The following is a 22,568-nucleotide window of genomic DNA, read 5'->3' as shown; positions in this document are numbered from 1 at the left end:
AGAAGTCCTGGAGAGGGCTGCAGAGTCTGCCGCGTCCAGAGCTGCCTGGAGGGACATCTTGGTCACTGCTTTGCCTTCCTCCACCATGGCCAAAAAAAAATCACTCCTAGATTCCAACAGCAGAGCTCCCTGAATTTTGCCATTGCAGTCCAGAAGTTAAAAATCATACCTCCTCAGGAGAGCATGGTGGTTGGCAATCCTTAACTGGAGACCACCTGTACAGTAGACCTTTCTGCCAAAAAGATCAAGTCTTTTGGCATCTTTGGCCTTAGGGGATGGCTCTTGCTGCCCATCTCTCCCTTTCATTCACCACCAAAACAATCAGCGAGCCCAGTGTTTGTGCTGGGAGGGTGGGGTGGAGGTGTATGAAAATACCCCTTGGGAAAGAAAGCATTTTCTCTCCAACCTCTTAGCAGTAGGTTGGAGCGATGCAGAGGTCTGCCAGAGCACTTATATAAACTCTAGGATGGCACTGTTCAACAGCACGGCCACCTACAACAGTAGTGAGGCCACTAAAATATCCACTACGTCATGGGAGGATTCAGAGATCTCCTCTGCTTGTATGCCCAGGTTCTGGGCTGCCCTCCACAGGAGTTCCTGGTACACCCTATAATCATCCTTGGTGGGCGCCGTAGCTGTACCTGCCACCGCCTCATCGGGGAAGGAAGATGATGAGGTCTGTACAGGCACAGAGCCCTGTGGTTCTCCCTCTGCTCCAGATGGGTCCCATGAGGGGGAGTTCTGCGGCTCAGTACTGGGGAGTGATGCCCACTCTAAGGGGTATGTCAGGGGAGCATGTGCCTCTGATATCACAGAGAAGGATTTCCTAGACTGGGACCCCTGGATAGGTTGGAATGCCCAGGGGTTCCAAAATGGCCACTGCAGGGGCATTTGCCACTGTGCTGATGGCCATGTTGCTGGTAGCATGCCCTGACTCATGTCTGCCACAGGGTGCTGCCAATTGGAGCAACGTCTGCTCCTGCATGAGGCATAGGACTCTGTTTCAGAATTAGAGTCTGAGGAGTTGTTTCTCAGTGACCAAGGTGGGGCGGTGCCAACCAGTGCCGAACAGGAGTGCCATGAATAAGGGAATCTGTGCCACGACGTCATGGTCAGCTTGCCCTTTGCCAGTACCGACCTCGGTGCCATGGTGGCCCTCGGTTCTGATGCTGTCGCTGACATCTCCCAAATGGCCGGGGATGGTGGCACCAGACAGGAAAGATGGTCTCTCACTGCTTCAAAAGCCTCTGGCATTGACAGAAGAGTCAGGGCAGTTGCACCATGGTGGCTCTCCCTAGGCGTGGAGTCCAAAGATACTGGACTAAACAGCAGCCTTCCTGGGGCCGGAGTCAACAGTGCCACATGCCCAGTTGATGCCTCTGAGTGACCCAGCACGGATCGCACTCTACCAGCGTCCCTATAGCCTGCAGACCTTGGGGTTTGGAGAACACCCAGGTCTGCCTTTTTTGTTTTTCCTTCAGCACCGGCAATGGTGAGTGGCATCAGGGTTCCATACTGTAATTGATTTCTTCTACATCGGGAACTCACGCTGGTGCCAGGAATCCCATGCCAACAGAGCAGAGTCCTTTCTTGGTGCCGGGGATGCAGAACACTGCACTTCTCTCAGAGACGCCAGGGTACTTCTGACTGACACAAAAGTACACAGTGCCAATTCCACCTAAGTCGGCTCCGAAGAAGGATGGAGCACTGCCTCCATAAAGAGGAGCTTCAATCTAGTGTCCCTGTCCTTTTTTGTCCTGGGTCTGAAACTCCTGCAGACCCTGCACTATTCTTGCATGTGGGCCTCTCCCAGGCACTTATGGCAACTCTCAAACAGGTCACTAACTAGCATCAGTTTGTGGCACACCACCCATGGTTTTAACCCTTGGGACCAAGGCATACCCGGATGCCCAGGGTGGGCTAGTCCTGCTAAGCATGGAATGCTGCTAACTATAATACACTACTTAGCTAAAAGCTAATCTAATCCACACGGTAACTATTTACAATTATTTTACAGAAAAGTCCACTGAGAAGAGGCACTTGCAAAACACAAGAGATGAGACCAAGTTCCAGCGACCGTCGCAGGCAGTAATAAGGAACTGGAGAGGCGGTAGGACCCTATATACTGGTACTATGAGGGTCCAACTCCAGGGGGCACCAGAGCTGACCTGACGGATACCACTGAGAGAAAACTTTCCAGCAGCGGTTCACAAGGCACACACACGCCTACATTGGAATGAACATGAACAAGCATTCAAAGAAGAACTTACTTTAATAGGATAAGAGTTGGGAAGGATCCATCAAAACATCCAGTCTATCTATCTGCCATGTGATCCCTAGAGTGCACATTCTAGTATTTGTCTAGACAATGAAAGTCTATGCTTTTCAATGCTTTCTAAAGGGAAAGCCGATCTTTTCAGTCCTGTTTCATAGCATGAAGGGTATGTAGTAATCTCTTCCCCAACCAGACAAGGTCCAAACAGAGAACATAATGTGGCAAAGACTCAAACAAGAGATTTGTGCCAGAAGCTTAAGATACCAGGGGACTCATTCCTTCAGGGTAAGTGATTCTCTCACTTCGGTTTCATAATTCTTTATTTTAGAAGTAAATAATTGTCAGCAATATAAGCAAAGCAACACAGGCAACTTTGGGAATGAAAGGAGTAATCTCAAAATTACGAACACTTGAGAGGCTGTCTATATTTTTTATTTATATATATTAGTTAGTTTACATGACACATAATCCCACTGATTTCAGAGGGACTGCCTGGGGTGTGAATCAGTACAGAATTTGGCCCTAAAGCAATATTAAAAAAACCTCTGGGGATTAATTTAAGTTATCATACATAAATAGGTGCCTCAGCTGGGATCTTGCATGCTAAGTTTCACCCCCCTAGCAAGCAATAACTTTCCTGTCTGAATTATAAAACTCTGAAAAGAAAACCCAGATTTATAATGGAGCCGCTGACACAACATAAAAACTACCGCAATGCAAAGCCTATGCCACTACACTATGCATGTGTTTGTGTATATACAAGTAGCTGCTCTGGCTATTCTATTTGGGGAGCAGAGGGGAAATGAACTCTTTCAAGAGACCTAATTAAATCCAGTTATAAGAGCCATTCAGATCCAAGAGCACCAAGTATTTTTGTGACGTGGGCAAGGTATAAACGGACTCTTAACTCAGACAGCTATCTTTTCCATTGTTGCCTAAAAGTCTCATTTCTGAAGATTACAGTATTTCCACATGGTAAATAACAGTACAATATGTGACAGCTTCTTTCTAAGAGATCACAGCAAAGGTTTTAAACAGGGCTTAGGGAGGTGGGGGGAAATATGAGGTGATGGGTTTTTTTTTTAAAATAGAAAAAAAATGACCTACTTCTTTAATTATAAATATCAATGCAAAAGGTAATTATAGACCTCACTTCCTGCTGCAATCACAGCTGTTATTTACAGTACTAGCAGCGCACTGGGACAGGGGCTAATAAATTGTTCAATGACCTGGTAAATACTGATGGTTTTATCTACTGACAGTTTCAAATTCTGACCAAAATTAATCATCCTTTGCACTTCTATGTGAGGATATATACTGTTTCTTTCAATCTGTATCAGGAACCCAGAAAGATGGAGAACACAAGAAGGGTCTAGGGCAGGCAGAAGTCACCCAGTGAAGCAGAGATACAAAATAAGGAAAACAGCAGTAGATGAAGTTATTAGGGTAAGTTCTTTGATCAATATTAGGACATGACTCTACATTCACTAGTTTTACATGAGGCTGTATAGCTGTTTACCAATGGTAACTTAATCTTCAACATCCTTGCTAAATGGTACTGCAGGTCACATTCATTTCCAGGGTTGAGCATTATAGCTGTTCAGCAGCACAAAGCAACACTACAGAAAAGGAAGTAAATACTGTGTCTGACTGAAACTGCAGACTATAATTTACTTAAACCAGGAGGACATCAGATATCGCTGCTTTATTGCAAAATATGATGCACTCTTAATGGCCTCAAATAAATGACTAAAAGATTAAGCTCTTTGGGATTATTATACAGAAGGCATTATATAAAAATGTAACTGAAAATAAGGTTAGCATTTTAGCAATTTATAAGCCATCTTTAAACAATTTAGCAAGTTGCACTGTAAATAAAGCTATGGGATACCTAAATTACTCAAAGTCAAATGTTCAGATGGGACATTTCATGCACTAAGGCAGCAGTTCTCAAACTTCTTTGCACCATGACCCCTTTCTGACAACAACACACCAAAAAAAAAAAAATAATCACTACAGGACCCCATGAGGGGCTGAAGCTATAGCCCGAGCCCCACCACCCCAGGCAAGAGGCCTGAAGCTGACGCCCCAGCCCTGCTGCCTGACTTGGGTTTCGGCTCCAGTCCCAGGTGGCAGGGCTCAGGCTTCGGCGAGTCTAACTTTGGTTCTGGCAGCCCCATTAAAACAGGGTCACAACCCACAGTTTGAGAACCAATGCACTAGGGGGTTAGTTTTCTGTTATTTGACATCATGACAACATTGCCACAAAGAGCCTGTGGTAAATCTGAAATTACCATGCCATCAAGTCTACCAATGAGAATCAGGGACAACCCAAGACCAAACAACTAAGGCATCTTTGCTGAAGAAACCTTATGAGCAGTTCAGAATACAGCTGATCACTAGCTTTGTGTGTTCCACATCTGGACTCTATAATCTGCACTGAAATTTCTGGCTTGTTTTTGGGCAATGTTTAAGGTTTGGGTTTGATATATGAACTCATAAGTGGTCTGGGTCCTGGTCAGCTAAAACTCTCTCTCCTTATGTCATACTAAGGCACTGCAATCCTCTGAAGTGCTTCAGATAGATCCAGCATATAGGACATTAGATTGGGACCTCTATTCTATTCCCAGCTCTGCCTCTGACCTGCTGTGTGACCTTGGGCAAGTCACTTCACCTCTGTTTCCCCTCTGACCCAGTCTGTCTTGTCTATTTAGACTATAAGATCTTCAAGATGATGTGCATCCAGTAAGATAGTCATACAGGGCATAGCAGAGTGGAGCCCCAATCTGTTACAATACAAACCAACACAACAGCCCCCCAGGTTTAACCACTGGATAGGGCACTTTCAAACAAAGGATAGAACTTTGGTCTAACAGAACTAGTATTGTGAACCCAGTAATCTGCAGATTCTCTAACTCTCAGATTTTTCCATTCTTAACAGAGCACCCCTTCTGCTCTTGAAAGTGAAGGAATAGAAGTATTTTAACAGCAAGGGGAGATATCAGGGTGGGATTATCCAACTAGGACCTGGAGCCAAGAGAAAGGAGCCTTTATGCAGAAGTCTGTCATTAGGGTGAGGGCATAAACGTATTTGGTATTATTGGTGGAGTAACACACACAAGTTGCTTCCGTTCCCATCATAGAACGTTTTATTTAGCATGGCTAGGAGACTGTTAGAGGATGTTTTAAAATTTACAGAGCTGCCAAAAACGTCAAATTAGTGCACAGCAGGAGTTCATAATAAATCCACTCAAGCAAACCACAGAAAGGTCGGCTTTTGGGTGAAACCAAAATAAAATGTAGAGATCTACTAGCAATTACACCCAATACACTTCCTGTCTATGCATTAATCTTTGTTTTGTTTGGGTTTTGGTGGTGGTTGAGAGGGAGAGAGACTGAAATTTCTGTGGGAGACTGATTACAGCTACTAATGTAAAGGGCTCCGATACTTCCCTAAACACAGATAAAAAATGCACTAAAAATGTCACTCTAAAAGGTTTTTGTTTAAAATCTGTTCCTGCATTCACAAAAAAAATAGCTACAAACTAAGAGTTTTTAACTCGTCTGTATTTAAAATCAGAAGTGATATAGGAAGGATACAGCTGAAATTAGTATTTTATTTCCTGCAACTAAAACTCTGAATGCTCCACTCCATCAATTTTCAGTGGACCCTAGGAAACCAAGCTTTAAAAGAGTACACTTTATACTAAAAGGAAGACTGAAAGCAAGTAGAACAATGAAAGACAAGGAAGTTTGGTCAGAGGAGACATCTGGGAAGGTGCAAGGAGCAGCCAGGCAAAGGAAAAACAAGCACAAGGATACAAATTCAAACAACCACTGAGAAATTCATGTGCAAAAAGCTAGGACGCTGATCTGGCATTTATATAACATACAGCATTCAAAAAGTTTTTTAAGTGCTTTGTGATCCAATATTTAGTCCCCATCCTGTTTTCCCCCCGCCCCTTCCAAAACACATACACAAACAATATAAGTAGCACATACTATAGTTAAGACTAAGGTTATGTCTACACTAGAGACTTTACAACGGCACAGCAGTACTGATGCAGCTGCACCACTAAGATCTCTCGTGTAGCTGCTCTATGCTGACAGGAGAGACCTCATAATTAAACCATCCACAAGCAGCAGCGGTACCTATGTACGCTACCACTTATGCTGGCAAAACTTATGTCACTGTGGGAGGGTATTTTTTCATACCCCTGAGCAACATAAATCTCCGCAGAGCAGGGCAGAGGGGACAGCCTGGCTTAGGACTCAGAGCTGCTGCAGTCTGAAAACTCTAGCCTCCAGGCAGTGAGTGAGTCCCTTTCTTAAAGAGACAGCGCACTGTCTGACTTCCCCAGCAGCCAACTCACACTCCTCCCCCTCCTTGAGGCCATGTACCCCATCTCCGCATAGCAGGGGCTCAAAGTCAGGACAGAGGAGAGCTTTCAGTGAGTGACTTAAAGAGACAGCGCATCGCGTCTCTCAGAAACTTCCCCAGCAGCCAACACACAGTCTGTGTCAGGCGTTCAGAGAGTGTGTGTGTGTGTGTGTGTGTGTGTGTGTGTGTGTGTGTGTGTGTCACACACACACACACACCCTCTGTCCCACTCACCTAACACATACTTGTATTATTGTTACTTCTTGGTATTTCCTACAACGCACATATATTCTCTGTAATTTTATTCTTTCAAAGTATGTTAGCTTGGAAAAGAGGATGCTAAGAGGGGATATGATAGAAGTATATAAAATCGTAATGGTGTGGAGAAAGTGAATAAGGAAAAGTTATTTACTAGTTCCCATAATAGAAGAACTAGGGACCACCAAATGAAATTAATGGGCAGCAGGTTTAAAACAAATAAAAAGGAAGTTCTTCTTCACACAGTGCAGTCAACCTGTGGAACTTCTTGCCTGAGGAGGTTGTGAAGGCTAGGACCATAACAGGGTTTAAAAGAGAACTGGATAAATTCATGGAGGTTAAGTCCATTAATGGCTATTAGACAGGATGGGTAAGGAATGGTGTCCCTAACCTCTATTTGTCAGAGGGTGGAGATGGATGGCAGGAGAGAGATCATTTGATCATTACCTATTAGGTTCACTCCCTCTGGGGCACCTGGGATTGGCCACTGTTGGCAGACAGGATATTGGGCTGGATGGACTTTTGGTCTGACCCAGTATGGCCATTCTTATGTAGTGTTTTGACTGTTTTATGCATTTCTTAATTATTTGCTCTTATACTTAAATGTAATTCTTTGAGTAGTGAGTTCTAAAATGTCTAACCTGTCCTGGCTAGAATAATTATCCCTATGGTAACTTTTAAAATATATATCATATCTAAGTTTTTTGTTTCCATTGGTGGCGCACATCCACACATACCTCGGTGCACATAAAATTAATTCTGCATATGTATGGGGAAAAAAAAAAAGAGAGAACATTGCCCATGTCCCCTGGCACATTTGCTTAGCAGGGCAGAGGAAGCATGGCTTGAGGCCACCCAGGCTGTCTTTCACGTCTCTTGGGGTTAGAGAACTTCAGGTTCCAGGTGTCTTTATGTGGCCCCTTTCACTTTCACCAGCAATATGGATTACTTGAAACATGAGTTCCTTTTGATTCCAGAGGACTTTCCCTTCCAGAACCTAAAGAGTTTCATGAGAGGTTATAGATTCAGCCCCATGAAGATGGCAGTGCTCTATAACTACCAAAAAAAAAAAAAAAAAACAGAAAATGCAGGACCATAAGCCTGCCCACAATGTCATTTTAATAGCTGGGTTTTTTTTTTACACTAGAAAAAGATTTGAGCAAGAGTTAGTGTTTCCTATTAGTTCCATAGCATCTATGGCCTTGTTAAAAACCTTGTGCGTGGAGAGCATGGGCTTCAGTGGAGTTTTAAAGGGGGGAGGGATAAGAGTCCTTCTGTAAGTCACTCATATGGATGCTGAATTCCTCCAAGATGATGAGTTCTGTGAATTTTATCATCCTACCAGATGGAGTATCTCACATCTGCTCTGGGAAGCTGTAGGTGTCCAGAGATTTATAGATTAACCTCGGTATCCTGCTTAGTCTTGTCTCTGGAGTCACAGATGAAGTGGATATACCATTTTGATCTGAATAAGCTTTCCTTGCATTGGAGTCCAGAAGGTAGGTATCACCCCCATTTTACAGAAGGGGTAATACAGGTAGAAAGGAGGGGAAGTAACGTATTCAATGTCACATTGAGACAGTAGCAGGGCCATAAATAGAGCTGTGGTCACTCAGTTGTCTGCCTTAGCCATAAAAAAAGAAGAAAAAAAAAATCCTTCCTCCCCATGCACAACTAATGGCCATTCTTCCTGGCAGGAGGAGTCAAGCAGGAAAAGTCAAGCAGGAAAAGCACCAAACAATTCTTTTTTAACAGCAGACCCGACAATTGCCTGCATGATCAGAGCATTTTCATTTTATCCTTTTCATTTCTCTCCAGCTTTGGCTAAGAGGAGCCAAGCACAAATGAAGATGCATTTTTGGCACATTGTTTTATCATGAATAATTAATTGTTCAGAATTTTGCATCCATTTTTATCACTTTTAACAATTATTTGATTTTTGTTTTAAGTTATCAGTAGATCTCAACACATCTGAAAATTTTTCTGTACACACTGAAGTGCTCCTGGATTTATCCAAGCTGAACAAGTCACTCTCAGATTGAAAAGGGAACCTCCAACTCTGTGAGTGAGTTTATATTGTTGAAATGAAGCTAAGCAGGCGATACAGTAAGCGTAGATGAAACTGCACCCAGACTTTACTCAGAAGGTCAAATTGGATACTTGTTGAGGGCCACACCTATGTGGCCCTCAACAGGGCAGACAGTAGCAAGGATAAGGGCAACTGCATTTATAAGACCACAGTGTCAGCAGGCAATGCTGTATCATGATCCAGACAACTGACAGGAAATATAGGTTCCAGCAATGAACACGCAATGATTCTCTTCCGCCCGAGCTGAAGTCTTCACAGACTGTCCCTCAGTATTGGAGAGGTAGTCTGCCAGCCTTTGACTGTCCTTGAAATGGAGAGCTTCATGCACAGACACATGCATGTGCTTCTTAGGGGCATACAGTGTACACTCCCTTTGGAGAGCCCTCATGTCTGGCTCACTGCCTCCATGCGCACACTGCTCAAGGCCCAATGCTATGGATCAAATTCCTTTCAGAGCCCATCAATGCCACTCCTTAATTGGCCGGAGAGTATGTGCGCGCACAGAGCATCAAACCACACCTCATTCGGGGGGGGTTGCGGGGGGGGGTCCACATGCTGTCTTCACAGCCTACTTCTGAGGCAAAATAACTCACCCTAGATCTACAATAACTACACTGCAATGGTCCCCCAAAATCACCTGTACTGTAACCTTTAGGGGCTTCAGAATGAGCAGCCAGCTAAACAATGCTCCTTTAATCAGGATACATTTGTTCACTGGCAGGTACCTGAGGTCCTCATGGCTCTAGGTAGAGGATGCAGACAAGAAAGCAGCCAGAAACAGTGATGCACCAAGGGATCCAATTAACTTGCTGATCCTGGTGAGGTGCTAACATCCCATTAACATGGTAGGTGCTGAGTGTGCACAAAGGTATGCTAAGCAAAGGAAATAGAACACTTCAAGGAGAAAAAGGATGCCGGTGCCTACATGCAAAGGAAGTGCTTGGAACATACTTATTATCCAATCCCAGTGTAAGCAGCAATGTCAAGATTACATGTCTAAAACTGATCATTAAAGATCCATGTTGCTTTTTGTCAGCTGCTGCCCTGACCGCATCTCAGCTTGGGTAACCACATTCTGTCTTCATTAAAATGCCCCCCTCCTCCCCCTAGTCATTTCTGTTGTCTACAGAGAGCCAATTCAGACCAAGTTCAAACAGAGCAGCTCCAGCCTAAACCATTTCTTATTTGCCCTAGTATTCTTCACGTACTGTTCCTAACTTATGCATCTTGCTGTGCAGTTGTTAAGCAGTGATGTTTTTCCACCCCAGAGGTGGTAGTATTTCAATAGTGGGTTTAGTGATCCTATAGTTCAGGCAGCAGTGTGTAAAGCATGTCAGGATCCATTCAACATGAGATAGAATCCCTTAGATCTGTTCATCTCAGGACAGCATAACTTCCCTCCCAAAGATACAGAAGATCATCACATACATCTGACAAAGTGGGTATTCACCCACGAAAGCTTATGCTCTAATACGTCTGTTAGTCTGTAAGGTGCCACAGGACTCTCACTTTTTAGAAGATCATCATATAATCACGTAGGCAAGGACTGATTGTAGGGGCTCTGCTTCCTTACCACACAAAACAGGATCTCAGCACACTCCAAACATTTAAGTTCGACTGCACCCCCACGAGTTGGATAAGAATTTTTCTTCATCTGAGATAACCTGAGATTTGCACTAGGTCTGAAGGAAAACCTGTGTCTGGGCCAGGAATAGTACCCAGGACTCCTAATCCTGTACTTTAATCACAATTCGACCATCCTTTCCTGATGCAGGGGACCATGACTTGGGGAGTTTACAGTTTACAAGCCCTGTATAAAAGTAGCCTGACAAGTAGCTGACAGGCACAGCTCCCCCAGTGGGATGAAAGCATGCTGCTAGGACAGCAACAGGTCTCCCAACAGAGAGACCTTCTTTCTCTCCCTGCAAGTATCTGCAAGGGCAGAAAACTGGAAGAATTGATTTGAAAAGGGGAAGAGAAGAAAAGAAAAAACACAGTTGTTGACTTTTTATAGTGTTTAGTTAATGAAGCACAAACTGAGCACAAGCTGGTGTGTTCTACATAGCCCATCTGTTTTGTCTTCAATCAAGCTATTGCCCATAACCAACAATTTTCAATGCAGACCTATCTGCATGCTAGCAAGCTAGGAACGAGTTCAGACCAGACACACCAAGCCTGATATGCTTTCCTATCACACACTGCATCATTGCTTCCCTTCAGAAAAACCACAGACTAGATCAGTGGTTCTCAAAACTGTGGGTCTGAACCCCTTTTTAATGGGGTCGCCAGGGCTGGCGTTAGACATGCTGGAGTCTGGGGCTGAAGCCAAAGTCCGAGCTCTGCCACCCAGGGCTGAAGCCCCTTCAGCTTCAGCCCTGGGCGGCAGGGCTCAGGTTTTGACTTTAGCCATGGGCAGCGGGGCTCAGGTTACAGCCCCCTCCCCCACCCAGGACTGAAGCCCTCAAGCTTTGGCCCTCCTTCTGGGCAGCAGGGCTCAGGCTTCGACCCCACTGCCATGCTTCAATCCCCCTTCCCAGGGTGGTGTAGAAATTTTTGTTGTCAGAAGGGGGTCGCAGTTCAATGAAGTTTGACAAACGCTGGACTAGTGGAATAAGGGATGGATGGTTAATTATAGGCAGGGGTGGTAGCATTGCCTATTAAGGTTGTGCCACAATTCCTCATTATAAGACCCTGTTATCAGTTGCTTATACTTTGCCAAACTAACCTTTCAGAGTGAAGTTTTCCATGTTGGGTATGTCTCAGACTGAATTTTTTTTGGAGAAGGACTCAGCCAAAATGTCTCAGCTGTTTCCAAGAATGAGGCTAGGAAAAATATGCTTTTCAATGATAAAAAGGTTTTGACAACTTTTTCTTTGGAAAGCTCTAGCACCTTCATGCTTTGGAGAAGGGACTTGAAATTTGTCCGAAGTGGCTTGCGTTTCAGGGATGTGATTTCTGCCATTCCTGGGAAAGTCCAACCAAATCTGTTATAAGCCTTTGTAAGTTCTCCCCCTACCCCATGAACTTTGCACATGATTAGTTAGTTTACACTTCTTAGAGTCTAATATCCAAAAGCCTCGGAAGACTTGGTCCTCACAGAGAATGCTTAGGCAGCTCACTCTCAGCTCCCAGCACTAACCAGACTACGTATGCATCATCACCACAGAGCAACTTAGCATGTTCCCTCCAGCCCAGGGCTAGAGGGGCAAAGCCAGATTTTCCCTGCAATGCCTGCTCCTAGATGCTCCAGTGTGGGGCTGGGCACTGGAACGGAGAGCAGGAAGCCCATCTCTCCTATGCTCTTGATGAGCCCCTGGTGCCACCCAGACAGCATGGAGAAGGAAGCAGTCTGATTCAAGTGCCAAGGGGACAAGAGTCAGACCTAGGACAGTAGATTGGAACAAGAAGCCTGGGGCAGAGACAAACTGGAGACTGGCAAGGGGGAGGAGCGGGGGTAGAGACTAGGGGGTTGTCTAGGCTTAAAGAATACAGGGGTCAAAAAAGAACTAGATAAAATTCATGGAGGATAGGTCCCTCAATGGCTACTAGCCAGGATGGGCAGGGATGGTGTCCCTAGGCTCTGTTTGCCAGAAGATGGGAATGGGCCACAGGGAATGGATCACTTGATCACTATTCATTCCCTCTGAAGCACCTGGTATTGGCCACTGTTGGAAGACAGGTTACTGGGCTAGATAGACCTTTGGTCTGACCCAGGATGGCCGTTCTTATGTTAACTGGGGGAATCATTCCTATTGCAGCCTTGTTTATTTGTGCTGGCAAAGGGAAATCTGTGAAGTCATGAAGAAGTGTTGCATCCTCCTTAATGGATACACAGATACACAAGAGAACAGAGTTAATATTGCACATGCAGCACTGAACTCTGGCATGGCCTGACTTTTGAACACACACACTTGGTAGCCTGAATATACTAGCAATGTCTTTAAAAAATTGAATTACTACAACTCAGGGTAGTGCTATAACATGTAAGTGGATGTTCACATCACAAAGTCTCATTACTGCAACACTTTTCTTCAAGATCTTTAATATTTATTAATATTACAATAGCATCTAAAGCAGCATTTGTCAAATGCAGCCACCGTGGCTGCATGTGGCAAGTATTTTAGGAAAAATTGTCAGAGCGGCCACCAGCAAGAGTTGGTGGCCACACTCTGAGGCCACCAAAAAAATTGTTGAGAGAACCCCTTATCTAAAGGTTAGGGCTCCTCTGTGTAAGACAGATCCCAGCCAAAAGTTTACAATCTATACAGAGAAGACAAAGGGTGAGAGGAGAAACTGAGGCATGGAAGTGTGACATGACTTGCCCAATGTCACATAGGAGGTCAATGGCAGGGCCAGGACCAGGACCCAACAGACCTGTGTTCAGGTCTAGTGCCCCATCCACCAGATCACACCACCTCAGAAGTTTTGCTGAATCTTTACAGATGCCTCTGAATCTATTTAAAGCAGCTTTTGCAGAAGCAGGTTGGGTGAGATTCAATTTACTGAGTCAATTCATTAATTGCCAAGTATGTGTCATTCTGATTACTGCACATGCACTTTTGACTGGCATGCACACGTACACACACGTATTTGTAAAAATCTTCCATTTTATTGATTTAAGATATTTGTAATCCAAGTAAGTACATTTTATTTTTAAAAATAAAAAAGTATTTTACATGGATGCATCCCTTTAAAATATATGGGTCTGATTCTGCTCTCAGTGGAGTAAAATAAGGAGCAGCTGCATTAAAAACCATTGAAATTATACTGGTGCAACTGGGATCAGGATGAGACCTCCTTACTCTGAAGATAGGTGAGTGCTATCTATGCCAAAAGCGAGAAGGGGGGGAGGAATAAATCTCGTCCTGGGAGGGAGGGGAACCCCCTCCCCAAAAAATCAAGGGAACTCTTGAAGTGACCCACTCTTACCAGAGCCTTTAGTCCAAGCTATAAGCGATCCTAACCTAACCCACGGGAAAGGTACGAACTCCTCCCAACATCAGGAAAATCCCTGAAGTCTTATCAAAATCTTTTCTTTACAAAAAAAATATAAATAAATGGAATCCATGTCCAAATCGTACTTACAGTTCACATGAAGTGCTGGAAGGCAATTCTCAATCTCTGTGTAAAGTCTGTGTGTGAAGTGCAGAGCCAAGCAAATTTTAAAGAAGCGTCTCCTCAGTCATTCTAAAGGAAGAACAGCCCCCCAGAAATATAAATAAATAAAAGGAGTATATGGAGCTGCTTGTGATCAGCCGTGTGAGCAAAGGAAGAGTATTATCTGAGAACAAACATTATCCCAACGCTTTTGAGAGATGCTCAGTAACTATTAATTCTTCAGAAGATACTGACAAACTCCTCCACAGTCAGAACTAGAGTTCTGGTTGGCATCAGCCTTTAGTCCATTTGGGTGGGGCAAGGGAAAAAACCCAACCTACTTCTCTCAATTTCCTTCCTTTGAGGATTCTTCTCAGGTTTTTAGATTTGTGAAGAATTCTGGCCTTTTAAATGCTGAGATAGTAGACAGATCTTACCTAAGCAACAAGATCCCCATCCCTTCCAACCTGGAAGCATTAGAGATTAAAGTCTTCCAGTTATCAGCAGTACAGGTAAACATATCACTACACCAGCATTCTCCAAGGCTGTGGCTACACTTGCATTTCAAAGCGCTGCCACGGCAGCACTTTGAAGCGCTGCCACGGCAGCACTTTGAAGCGCTAAGTGTAGTCAAAGCGCCAGCGCTGGGAGAAAACTCTCCCAGCGCTGTCAGTACTCCACCTCCCTGTGGGGAATAACGGGCAGTGCTGGGAGTGCAGCTCCCAGCGCTGGGGCTTTGACTACACTGGCGCTTTGTAGCGCTGCAATTTGCAGCGCTGCAGAGGGTGTGTTTTCACACCCTGCTGCAGCGCTGCAAATTTGTAAGTGTAGCCAAGCCCCAAGGATGAAAGGGGAGTTCAGTTTCCATCGCTCATTCAGCCAGGTCACTTGCTCTCTCTCTCCTGAGACTAGTAACATGAGATTAGAATTGCCAAAGGGTGTGGTGGTCCTTTTGAAGTAACAGCACCACCACCACCAAACAGCTCTCACATCTACACTAGTGACTAACCATTACTGACATGGAGTGAAATCCTACCTGCATTTAAGTCAATGGGACCAGGATTGCACCCTCGGATTTAATACAAGCCTAGATATGAAAGGCTCTATATATCCCCATAACCTATTTCTAAACCAATCTCTGGTCTAAACTATAAAGCTTTAAAGACAAGATCCTTCCTAGAGAAGAAGGATATTATTAAGGTGCTGAACTGGTACTCAGGAGATCTGGGTTCAATCCATGGCTCTGCTACAGACTTACTGCGTAACCTTGGGCAAGTTACTTAATATCTCTGTACCCCAGTGCCTTATCTATAGAATAGGGATAATAATCCTTCCCTGCCTCATAGGAGTATAGTGATGTTAAACCCAAAAATATAGATATGAGGTGCTCAGATACTGCATTAATAAGGTTAACAGAAAAAAGCATGCACACACACACACTCTAAATAAAATATGTCCTTAAATTGGCTGAACAAAAGTTTTTTGATCAAAAAAGTTAGTTTAAAAAAAAGGGACAAGTCTTTCACAATCTTAAAGTTTTTATAAAAGAAGAAAAAAGCAGGATAGCTGCCTCCAGATAATTCCTACACAGATCTAGAGTTGGCACCTTTTCATTGAAGAGAGCAAGAGTCAGGCCTTGACAACATAATCCTTGTTTTCCCTCTACCGCATCAGGGAGAGGGAAAATGAAACAGAATAAAAAGATATCTTTTGGGAGAGACCAAGCCATGCCTGGGAACATGTGCAAGAGAAATGTCAGCCAACACACTGCTCAGACAAGTACTGAACAAGGAATGCTGAAGTACATTTATAAAGAGATGGGCCCAAATACCCCCAGACCTTAGAGAAGTTTGGATGTGACCTCCACAGCCCAGACCCATTTCTAATACTATTCAGAAACCTCTTCTCCCCTTCTGTTACATTACTAGAGATGTCCTCATGAAAATGGCATTGATCAATCAGATTCCGCTGCTTAGTCTCACTACCTGAGCCCATAATCCTGTTTGTAACTAGAGACAAGTACCGCTTCCCCCCACCCCCACCCAGAAATTCAAATTGTAACCTTCCAAAAGTTTGGGGAGGTTTGACTCCTGGAGAGTGTTTTGGACTCATCTCTAGGCTGAATTCTTCATTACTCTTACTCCCTTAAGAATGTGGGGGTTAAGTGGGAATATTGGTGCCATAAAGGATACAGGATTCATTCCTCTATTTATAACATTGTGGTTGTCATGATTATGATTATAAAGTCATGCACAGGGGATTGTGACTTCAGGTGGGGATTAAGCAGCATGAAATGATGAAATCCTAGGGAACAGATTTTATTTAAGCCTCCCTAGTGATTAAATAAAAAGAGGGAAGAGAAATACAGTGTAGCTAGAGCCCCTCATCCCAAAGAGTTATTACCAGTATAGAGAGAACATGATCTCTCCTGTTCTGTAATCACTAGACTAATCAGGACTTATGGATTCAGTAGCATTTGCTCACTGCGAGACCTTGGGCAAGTCACTTACCCTTCCCTCTCAGGTTTCTCCCTCTGTAAAATGGGGATAAGAAGTTACAGGTAATGTTTTGTGGGCAGAACTCTTTTTTGCCTGTGAAAAGTTTTCTTAAAAGTTAGAAACTGGAATCAGACAGATACAAAATACATACAATGCAGTGTTAAAGTTATTAGAAAGGAAACTTGTGAGCAAGCCAATGATGCACAGAAAAGTTAGGAAAGCCACCAATGCTTCTGAACAGGTAAATCAGAGGTCACCACAAGGTCTGATTCTTAAAATTAGATATGAAAGGTGCATTAGATCGTCTTGTCCCCTAGAGCGGGGTTTCTCAAACAGGGGTCGCCGCTTGTGTAGGGAAAGCCCCTGGCGGGCCAGGCCAGTGAGTTTACCTGCCCTGTCCGCAGGTCCGGCCAATTGTGGCTCCTACTGGCCGTGGTTCACCGCTGTAGGCCAATGGGGGCTGCTGGAAGCAGCGGTCAGTAAGTCCCTCGGGCCCGCGCCACTTCCAACAGCTCCCATTGGCCTGGAGCAGCGATCCTCGGCCAGTGGGAGCCACGATCGGCCGGACCTGCGGACGGGGCAGGTAAACACAACGGCCTAGACCCGCCAGGGGATTTCCCTACACAAGCGGCGACCCCTGTTTGAGAAACCCTGCCCTAGAGTATGTCATTTCCTAATGTTTTGTCCATACCAGTTTTAAGTGCCAAAAACAGTAGTTTTTACTATCATTAGCCCTGCAAAACCAGTCCATGGTGGAGCAATCTGGATTTTGTTCTGCCTTGCACATTAAAAATACAATTATCAGTTGATGTCTGATCGCAGAATCTTTATGATAGGTGATTCTGTAAGATGCAGAAAAACAGCTTGATTTTCAGATGGAGTTAAAAATATTAATACAACTCTTTCAAGTCTCAGTATTCACAGACCAGCAAGACTTAAGACTAGGCATGTGAAAACGCTGAGGAAAGAACATCCTTTAGAATAATTTATTCTGAGCCACCTTTTTTAAAAGGCAAATATGATGCAGGGCTCATGCAAAGCATTTGTACTCCTCAACATTTTGAAAGGAATGCATGGCTCACATGCGCTGTGTCAACTTTCTGGAGGTGTACGGTGGCGGTTTCAGTAAGGAAGGGAAATTTTAGATGTTAGAAATTAAAGCAAATGACAAAAAGGATATAGTTAATCTAGAATCAGGCAAAGTCTGCAAACACAGCTAGGTTCTCAGACATTTCATTTCAGCTTGCTGAAATTCTGAACTGACTTTGGGGAATGGTAGCCGGTCAAGGCCAATATAATAAGTTTGGCACTATAACTAGCCTTATAAATCTGGGTGCTCATTAAGGGTATTTTTGAAAGCACCTTTTTGCCCTCTGCACAGCTTCCAGGCTACTGACCAGAGTCCTGCTGCCACTTTGCAGCCCCCCTACCTGATTATGCACTGAATAGGCTAGGTCACAGGAGCTGATGCCCCACATGGATCTAGAAGAGCTATTTGATTTAATTAACATAAAATGGAGCACAGAAATGAAGTGACAGTACATTTGGTTTCTCCTATTTCCAGAATGGGGTAACAACCCACTGGCAGAGCTGCCTCTACTGGGGACTTCTGACCATGTCTTAAACTCTCAGGTTCTGATCCTACAAGATAAGAGGTTCAGCGTTCTCAGTTTTCAGTGAAATCAATGAGAGCTGAAGGTAACCAGCATCATGCAAGACTGAGCTCTTCGATAACTACTAGTAAACATCACAGCAGCAAAACAGAGACTAGAGATATTTAAATACAGGCAGTCATACAAAAAATTCTCTCTGGATGTCTGCTATTCATCTTTCCATCTCAGCCTAGAACTTGGTGCACGCCACCAAGGAGGAAGGATGGTGCAGTACTTATGGCAAATTCAATTCCTTGGTCTGCCACAGACTTCCTGTGTGACCTTGAGTAAGTCACTTTGTCTCTGTGTCTTGGTTCCCCATCTGTAAAATGGGGACAATAGCACTGCCCTACCTCACAGGGGTATTGTGGGTAACTACATTAAAGATTATGAGGTGCTCAGAGTACTTATGGCCCCAATTACTGTAATTAGATAAACAATGCAGCCGCTTGGCAGCTCCAGACAGGCTGCCACTGGGCAGGATGTGGAACCCTAGCTCTGGATGGTAGCAACCAAACAGAAGAGGCACCTCCCAGACTCTATGCTACCCCAGGTTGGTTCTGCTTCCAAGTGAAAGTCGTGTGTTTCATGTACCACGGAACATGAAATAAAGATACACAGCTGGCAACTGCAATTCACATGCGAGGCATGGGAGTGGTGAAATTCACCTGATAAAACTATTAGAGATCATGATTTTGTTAGTAATAACAGGACAGAGAACCATACGGCTTGGTTTAAGAGTCTGATAATGGGATACAGAGATATTCACCCCCCATATTACCAGTAAAATCTGAGATCTTTATGAAAGGTAACATAAATCCCGCTTAGCAACTGACCAAAAGCTGTTGCTGTTCACCAGTCTGGTATGTGAAGTGAGCTGGTGGGTCCCTCTCCAATTCATAACTGGTGCTCACATCAGACAAAACATCATCATGATTTGCACTAACTGACCCATCTGGTCAGCTGTTGCAGCAAAGGGGTCAAGGATTGAATGGGAGAATGAACTCTTTTGACCCCCCCCCTTCAACATGGCCATTTTGGGTCACACATTAGGCACACTGGCTGGAGAACTTGCATTGCTGCTACTCATGCTGTAACTGTCCTACAAACAGAGGCTTTCAGCCTTCCAGAATGTCTATCAAGTTAATACCTTTCAGCAATACTGGAGGCAGATTTAATTTTAAAATTAAACACCACACTGGAGAGAACAAGCTATGTAGCTTGAAGTAACTAATAAAATTGCTCTAATTCCTCTTTGCTTACTGGCTATTTAAAATGTCCAATGGTAGCCAAACCTTAATAAATGGGAACACACTGGGGAGAAAACAGAACTATTGAACTGCAACAAACTGAAGAAAGTCCACAAGATCAGGGAGGTATTAAAATTCTGGATCCCCCGGCTGAAGCCAGGAAAGATTTAAAAAACCTCTTTGCATTAGAAGCAGCTAAATAAATAAATAAATAAATGGCAAGAGGGAAGAAAAGTTATGAATGAGATAATACTACTGGTAAGCTTTTGACTGCTGCTGTGAGCAGGGATAGAACCAACTTATGAATAGGTTAAAAAATAAAAAAGGAGGGAGGGACTGACTATATGCAGTTATCTGAATGAAATCAGACAGATTCTACAGAACCCAGTGAAGCTGTACTCTTCAGGGGGGGAAACCTAAAGAGAAGAATAAAGCTAGCTGGACTTTTCTGAATTAAACAAAAACCCTTTCTTTCAAATGCTGAGCCTGAGTCAAGACATACAGATTCAAATCCCACTTTCCCCAAAGTGAAGAGGTGTCCCAGTACATTATAGAGATAGAGCATAATGCCAGGTCAAGAAGTTCAGAGACAGATTCACCCAACACACTGCACACAATCTGAGCTCTGAACTGGCTTTAATTGGTTTTCTTTACCTTTTTCTCACAAGAACAGATCTGGAAGAGTCCCTAGATCTACAGCTCTCCCTAACCCCTCTCTTCTCTCGCCCAGCCTCACTTCTGTCCCAAGCAAAAGGAGTCAAACTTCTCTGAAGCTTGGATGTGTACCAATTCACTGTTTCAGTTCAGGCCCAAAACAGAAATGGACCCAAAAGGAAGTTCAGATGAACAATCAGGTCCAAACTTTCCCAAAGTTTTGGAGCATCCTAAGCAGTGTTCTATTGGCCCCCTGCTCCCATTCCAATTTTAATTTTAAAAAAGATGAAATTAAAGAATGCAATGTCACAATAAGAAAAGACAAGGCCAGTACAACATACATGCACAACAACCCCATTACCTCCTACTGTTTCATGGGTGCATCCAAAGCACATTGATAAATTGGGGCTGTCAGATGAATACGTGGACAGCTTTGAAAAGACTGCATCCTAGATCCCCAATTCTAATTCAAAGAAAGTCACTGAGGAGACTGACTCACTGAGACAGTAGATATGATATGGCACCCTAACTGTTCAAGTCTACTAAGATTGGTGGCAAAAAAAAAAAAAAAAAAAAAAATCATCTTTGGTCTCTGCTGAGGCTGTTTACAAGGGTGCTAATGCTGGATCAAATCCTGCTTCTTTTTGCTAGCCAGGAGGATATACTATCTATACACGTTATTTAAGCAATTACATAGTTTAACTTACATTTAGTCAGATTCTTAAATTTTTACTTTATTATGTTAAGTAGTACCATTTTCTATTTACTAGGTGATGACAATTATTTGGATGGAAATTCTAAATTTAAAATGCACAAAAACTTTTTATTCAACAAAATTACTTTAAATATGCTGGATAGATAGGGACATATGTTTATTCAAATACATTTTGCATATAAAATTGACTATTAAACAAAGAAAATATCTGTAATTAATTAGTTACTTGAACTGATTGTTTCTGGTCACAATGTTTTTCGACTACTAATCTCATCCTCACACACCTAGTTTTTATTCATGGACTGGAATAAAATTCACTTATTGAATGTCCAATTGGCTTAACTTTGAATGAATTAGTCACTGAACTGAACTAGTAGAATATTCTCTCTGTACCTGCACAAGAGGCTGCTGCTGGCCAAAGCTGGTTTAGCACTGCAACAAACTCTGATTTCAGGTGCTCAGACAGTCAGCTGAACCACTGAACTAGTGGAACTTTCTATAAAATTTGGCAGCAAACATGTACTGCTTCATTTGTTTGTGTTTGTATTTAATTTAAATGATTTTAAACCGATTATAAGTGTAGGTCTTAATATAAATTAAATTTAAAATTGTCAGCCTAATTATAAAAAGATTTTTCCACCCTGGGGTTTGTGGAGAGAACCTCTGATTTACCACAGGTGAACTCCTATTTCTCAGGAGTTAATTTTATGGCATCTTTTTATTCCTTGCTTCATTTAGAATTTTGTTAATTATTTCTTACAAATGATTCCTCATTTCAGAAGGGCACTGCAGCCACAACTGTGTTGACAGGTTCATAATGGTGTGCTTGTTCATAATTTGTATCCTAGAGGTGCTTAGAAGCCCTAACAAAGACTGGACTCCCATTGTGCTCTGCACAGTAAAGATATAGCTAGAGACAGTTCCCTTCCCTGAAGTACCTAACATTTAAATAGACAAGACAGATAAATGAAATATCACCTCCATTTTTATGGGTGGGCAGCTGAGGCAGACAGAATGACTTACCGTAGGTTATACCAGAAGTCTGTAAGGAAAGCTGTAGATTGAACCCAGATTTCCCAAAAACAAATCCATTACCTTAAACTAAAAGACCATCCTTCGTCACAACCTAAACCCTGCAGTTGGGGGGAGGGGAAGGGGGGAGCAGGGCAGCTGGAACTCAGATTGCCCCAGCAATTTCACTGGGAAGTTCAAGTTTGAAAGAATTCCACCTCTAAGTGAACCCCCTCGCAAGTCCTCCTCTCCCCAATATTTGTGGGAAACAAGACTTCCCTCTCCCTCCCCAGCTGCTTCTTCCTAGGCCAAGTATCCTGGGGAGTCTGCAAACCTTGCAGGCACTAGAGCATTTTCTAATATCACAGGACCCAGCCTAGGTTTAACTAGGTTGGAGGCTCAGAGTAAAGTACATTACAGTTGCTCCATCAGCTGGCATGTTGGCTTTCCCTACAGCAGTCATGTCAGAATGCAGATGATTCTCCATTACTGGTCAGCGGATTGATGCATCTCCCACTGGAACGCCTCTGCATCCCTCAATGACATTGGTACGCGATTATAGTAGATCCACAAAAATGCTGGAAATTTTTGTGATCCTACCAGCCCTTAGTCTCCTCAAGCAAACTGTCCGAACACCAAAACAGAGATCTCTAATTTAGGGTTGGTCCCTACAGTATATTCCACAGCA

At 43.5% G+C, this 22,568-nt stretch overlaps 1 protein-coding gene across 1 annotated transcript in view; it reads right to left on the bottom strand.

Annotated features, from left to right (window-relative positions):
* The window catches only part of PTPRA (protein tyrosine phosphatase receptor type A), a 220,718-nt gene that overhangs the window by 166,933 nt on the left and 31,217 nt on the right, over positions 1-22,568 (bottom strand). Inside the window, exon 2 of the mRNA XM_039542426.1 lies at positions 14,089-14,190. The gene's annotated coding sequence lies outside the window, so the exon portion shown is untranslated. The remainder of the gene's footprint in view (positions 1-14,088; positions 14,191-22,568) is intronic.

The sequence above is a fragment of the Mauremys reevesii genome, linkage group 5, assembly GCF_016161935.1.
Source record: "Mauremys reevesii isolate NIE-2019 linkage group 5, ASM1616193v1, whole genome shotgun sequence".
Classification (NCBI taxonomy): Eukaryota; Metazoa; Chordata; order Testudines; family Geoemydidae; genus Mauremys; species Mauremys reevesii.
Note: the sequence above shows the minus strand (reverse complement) of the source record. Positions and strands in the feature narration are given on the sequence as shown.